Source organism: Mastomys coucha, unplaced genomic scaffold (genome assembly GCF_008632895.1).
Source record: "Mastomys coucha isolate ucsf_1 unplaced genomic scaffold, UCSF_Mcou_1 pScaffold23, whole genome shotgun sequence".
NCBI classification, from domain to species: Eukaryota; Metazoa; Chordata; class Mammalia; order Rodentia; family Muridae; genus Mastomys; species Mastomys coucha.
In genome coordinates this window covers 107346070-107351952 of record NW_022196906.1, presented here as the reverse complement: position 1 = coordinate 107351952, position 5883 = coordinate 107346070, and the positions used below count along the sequence as shown (strand labels likewise).

The 5883-nt window shown below is 44.8% G+C and overlaps 1 long non-coding RNA gene across 2 annotated transcripts in view; it reads left to right on the top strand.

The window, feature by feature from the left end:
• Window positions 1-357: 357 nt before the first annotated feature.
• LOC116073106 overlaps window positions 358-5883 on the top strand; it is a 265797-nt gene continuing 260271 nt past the window's right edge. For both annotated transcript variants that reach the window (XR_004111670.1, XR_004111669.1), the window contains exon 1: window positions 358-703. This is a non-coding gene — a long non-coding RNA (uncharacterized LOC116073106). The remainder of the gene's footprint in view (window positions 704-5883) is intronic.

Below are 5883 nucleotides of genomic sequence, written 5' to 3'. Positions count from 1 at the left end.
CAGTTTTATGTGGCCCACCTTATAATTCCTATTTCTGTCTTGCTAAAGGAGAAATGGAAAACTGAGTCGATATATTGGAGAAAGAAGAAGGTGGTTCTGTGTAGCCTTCCTGATTCCCCAATCCAATCTCTGTGTTTTTTCTTCTCTGTAATACCATCGCCAATGATTCTGTGCAGCGGTTTTGGAGAAATAGCCAGAAGCTTGCTAATTTTCACCTTCCCAACAGATGAGTGTAGATACATATTCACTTGTGACTGCAGACAGGTTTGTAACCATTTTGACCAGTACAGTATAATGGAATGGAATGAGGCTATGAGGATTCCAAGGGTAGGTCATAAGGGGGTGTGTGGGCTCTGCTTGGTTCTCTTAGAATGTTCACTCTTTGGACTCCCAAGTCAACATGCTTAGGAAGTCTGAACTACACATAGGTGTTCCAGGTCATGTATTAGAAGACCCATCTTGACCTGAATCCCAGGGTTGGATATATCCTGGAAGTCCCCTAGCTATCTGAGATCCTGCCTTTTAAAGTTCGTGATACTGTTTTTGAAAACTACTGTTAAGATCTGTAGGTTGTAGCCTTTTCTTGACATTATTTGTTGGAGCATCCTGGATACTTTTTCATGGGACAGTAACAACGTTGCTCAGGGAAAGGAGATACGGGAGCTTGGCAGTTTCTTGAGTGACTAGTTAGAGATTCTAGCAGGTAAGTGAATCTTAATATACCCTTGACTAAAGAATGGTCCTCCATCACAGAAGATCATCCTTTGTGACTGAACAAGCCATTCTGTGTAAACATGGGGTAGTCAAAAAGGAAAAAGTGGCTGGCCACATAGCCAGTCATATCAGCTGAATCAACATGGATGGCAGTAGCATGACAGATGTTGCAGACATCATCTTCACATCTGGAGTTTGACGTTTCTGCATGAAGAATGAGAAGGGGGCATAAGGAACTCTCTTCTTTGCTGTAGTTGGGACGTCTGTTTATTTTCTAGTTCCTTAGCATGTTCACGGCATTGGACATTAACCTTGGACAGGATGAGGATCTAGTAACTGTGAAAAGCAAGTAGAGCCTGGGAGTTGTGTTACTGTTAGGCCAGAGAATTTGGGAATAATACACCATGAAAACCAAGGAAACTGATATATCAGGGAATCTGCTAGGTTAGGGATCCAAACCATGTCAGTGGAGGCAGGATTGAGCAACTTTTAAAAGGAAAAACCCCACAAATTAGGTAGGGCGGGGCAAGGGTAGGGGCAGCCACTTGGGTACATATATTTTGTGTATTTCCAACTGTCTTTCACATCTGGCATCTTAAGTGGGTTACTACCTGTCAAATACCTCCCACTGCTTCCCTGTTAACTTGGCCTAGATCAAGACCAGCCAATCAGAGCCTTCATAGCAGCAGCTGAGGTTCAATGCTGACTGGGCTTAAGTCCCAACTGGGTACTAACCAATAAAGCATTGGGTGAGATATTGTGGTCTAAGCTCATATGGGGCAACTGGGGCCAGAAGCCATTTCTGGGAATTTAGCTGTTTCTTAGAACTCAGCCCAGTACAAGATGGAGACTTCTTACAAGATGGGGTCTGAGGCTAAAGTGGTCTCTGACATAATTTAGGTAAATTAGCACTCCAGTCCTATCACTCGCTTGTTTTGATTCCTGGGACATTGCTGTATCCCTTTGAATCTGTTTCCTCTTTATATAAAGCATGACATCACACAGGGATATAAAATGTAAACATCAAATGAATGACATGTGATAAAAATAGTTGTTGGATTCTACTTCTGCCTAAGATCATTTTTAATGCCCTATGAAATGATCTGGAGAAAATTGTGTCCACTGAAGTCCTCCCCCAAAAAGTCCAGGCAGAGGCGGCACAAGCTCTTAGGAGGCAGAGTCAGGTGGATCTCTGTGATTTTGAGGCCAGCCTGGTCTACAGAGTGAGTTCCAGGACAGCGAAAGCTAACAAAGAAACTCTGTCTTTAAAAGACAAAAGAAGACAAACAAACAAACAAAAAACCCAAAACAACAAACAAACATTTATGGGGCTTACAGAGATTAAAATCACTTGCTCTTCTTGCAGAGGTTCAGTTCCCAGCAACCACACGGTGGCTCACAACCAACTTTAAATCCAATTCTATGGGATCCGATACCCTCTTCTGACCTCTAGGGAATTGCATGCTTATGGTGCACATACATGCCGGCAAAAACCACATGTAAAAATGTAAACAAATTTTTGAAAGCTATATTTGCTTTGTGTGTGTACTCATGCTGTAACACATGAGTAGAGAGGTCAGAGGTCACATATGAACCACTTCTGTCTACCATGTGGGACCTGGGCACCTAACTCAAGACTTCAGGCTCCGCAGCAGCTTCCCTTTCCCCACTGAGTAAACATACAGCCACTTGCTCCCCCTGGGAAGCATTTCACAAGCATACGGGGTTGTAGCGCGCTTCTTCAAGAGTAGAGCTGTATCCTGTGGGCGGGTGACACGGGAGGGGTCTGTTGGATGTTCCAGAAATACAGAGACCAATTCTGAGGGTATTCAAACTCTCTGAAGTCACTCTCTGTGTTCCTATGTCTTTAGGGAGCTTCTCTTAGAGCCTAAGATATTTCAACCAAGTTCGGGAATTACCTACGGAAGCTGATGAGGGTCTGAAAGTACCAGGGTTTCAGAGTTGGGGGCATAGAGGCGACAGACACAGGAGGAAACGGGGAATGAACTCCAGTTAACTCCTAGAAGTGAGGGAACCAGTTGCAGGTAGAAACTGAGTGAGTGGCAGCCTATTTCAGGGCTAGTTTCTCCTTCTCTTCTCCTTTCTCCTCCTCCCTCTTCCCTCCTGCCTACCATCCCCCTCCTCATCTTTAAAAATAAAACTAAAACAAGTTAGGAGCAGTTGATTTAGCCAAATAATGGAGAAGAGCTCTGAGCCTGACTTTGGTTTCTCAGCTTAGTTAAGGATTCTTTTCTGGGGTAAGCGTTCCTATTCCTTAGTCAAATCTTCAGAGATTCTGCCCTCAGATCTTGGGGCTTTCCCCAGAAATGACATCATTGGCAGGAAGGACTGATGGAAATAAAAAATTAATGCAAAACTGGATTTGTTTGCCTAGAATATAATTACTTTTTATACTGACCCAATTTTTCCATGGACCTTGGGTTTGTGACTGTCTTAATGACCGTCCTATTATTTTACCTTATGAAAAAAAAATTTATTTTCTGTTCCAGGAAATAAGCTGCAAGTCAGACTCTAGAGTTTGTTTGCAAAACTTGGCAAGCACTATTATCCTATCAGAGCTAAAAAACAGATTTCAGGTAGACTGAGCCAATAGACAATTAATGTACTAAATACCAGTAAATGGCCAAAGCCTTTGTTTCCTCTTATGCTTATTTATATAGATTCATGACTTGTCATTTTTCTTTAAATATTTATTATTTATTTATGTGTGTGTGTGTGTGTGTAAAAGTTTCTGTGTATTGTGTGTGTGTGTGTGTGTGTGTGTGCAGAAGGCAGAAGATGGTGCCAAGTTCCATGATGCTAGAGTTCTCGATGGTTGTGGGCCACCAGATCAGTGCTGGGGACTGATCAGGAGCCTCTAGGTCCTCTGCAGGAGCAGTGGATACCTGATTGATGAGCCATCTCTCCAGCCCACTTTTCTCACCATGATTATTAGAAGGGTGGTTAGCTTTGCACTAGGCTAGGCATGAGGTGTCTAGATATAGACTTTCATCAGTCAAGCATCCTTAAAGGAACAATAGAGGGAATGGTCCATGGTGCAGGAAGGACCCAGTATATGGGCTTCGGCGGATAGTAGCCATAAAACTAATACTGGGCACAGGATGATAAATTCTCATGGGCAATTTTAAGAGAAACAGTGGCTGAAATGGAAATTGTAGTGATTACTCAGTGAAAATAATACTGAATGCCAAAGCTATTAACCAGAGAAGATTATGCTGAGTGAAATAAAATGAACATTTTTGAATACTCATTAAATGCCAATACTTAAATATGCACTGTCTTTCTAAAGGCTTGTAATGATCTTGTGATGTGAGTATGACTATCTTCACAGATAATAAGGTCATCAGGGTAAGATAGGAAATACAATGGTGCCTCCAGTTTCTTTTAATTAATTAATTAATTAATTAATTAATTAATTTTTCTTTTAAAATTATTTATCTATTTATTTACATCCCAAACACTGCCCCCTGTAGCCCCCCTCCTTCCCCACGGGCCCCTTCCTCCTCTGCTCTGAGAGGATGGACACCTCCCCTGGGTATTCCCCCACCCTGGCATATCACGTCTCTGCAGGGTTACATATATCTTCTTCCACTGAGGCCAGACAAGGCAGCCTAATAGGGGGATAGGATCTACAGACAGGCAACAGCTTTTGGGATAGCTCTCACTACCATTGTTGGGGGACCTACATGGAGACCAGGCTGCATATTTGCTACATATGTGGGGTGGGGCTAGGTCCAGCTGGTGTGTATGCTCTTTAGTTGGTGGTTCAGTCTCTGAGAGGCCCCCAAGGGTCCAGGTTAGTTGACTCTGTTTGTCTTCCTATGGGGTTTCTATCCCCACTGGGGCCCTCGTTCCTTCCTGCAGTTCTTCCATAAAGGTCCCCAAGCTTCATCCTGTGTTTGGCTATGGGTCTCTGTGTCCATCTGAGTCAGCTGCTGGGTGGAGCCTCTCAGAAGACAGCCATGCTAAGCTCCTGTCTGCAAGCATAGCAGAGCATCATTAATAGTGTCAGGGATTGGTGCTTGTCCATGGGATGGTCTCTAGTTGGCCAGGTTATTGCTTGGCCATCCCCACAGTCTCTGTTCCATCTTTGTCCCTGCATTTCTTGTAGACAGGACAAATTATGGGTTGAAAGTTTTGTGGGTGAGTTGGTGTCCCTATCGCTCCGCTGGGATTTCTCTCTAGCTGTAGGAGATGGCATCTTCAGGTTCCATATCCCCGTTTCTGTGAGTCTCAGCTGAGGTCACTTTCCATTGATTCTTGGGCGTATCCACATCCTCAGGATGCTCTCTCCCCCAACCCCCACCAGTTGCAGATTTTCATTCATTCTCATGGCCCTCTGGCCATCTCTCCAGTCTCTCCTCACACCTTATCCTGAACCTCCTCTTCCCCATTTACCTCCAAAGTCTCACTATGTAGCCAAGGCTAGGCTGGGGATCCTACTGTTGACCAGGCTTGCCTTGAACTCCCAGAGGTCTGTCTGTGACTGTCTCATGCCCAGTGTGAATCTGGTCTTCTTACCATGCTTCCTCAGCCCTCAAATGGGTTCTCTGTCCATTACCCAGGTCTTTAGAAGCTTGATATAGGGGTTCCTTCCGGTCTGTCTGGGCTGGGGTCCAGAGCAGACCTTGGGCGCAAGCTCTGCAGCCAGTCCCACAACACCCAGGCATTCTGACACACACAGGATCAGAGGTGAGCAGGAACCAACATCTGTCCCAACACTGAGAGTAACTGGGACCAGCGGGACCAGGCACACAGGAACTCCACCAGCACAGTGACTCGGGTTCCTTCCGGTCTGTCTGGGTTAGTGTTCTGAGTAGACCTTGGGTGCAGGCTCTGCAGCCAGTCCCACAACACACAGAGAAAGTCCCACTCCCAAGTGATCTAACAAGCCCAGGATCACAGGATCCCAGAATCACAGGATCACAGAGACAGCTTGACTCTGAGGAGTTCTGACACAACCAGGATCACAGGAAGGACAGGCTCCAGTCAGATTTAGCAAGGGAAGGTAGCACTAGGGTTAACTAGATGTCGAGTGGCAAGTGTAAGAAAATAAACAACACAAACCAAGGTTACCTGCCATCAGAACCCAGTTCTCCCACCATAGCAAGTCCTGGACACACCATTACACCAGTAAAGCAAGATTCA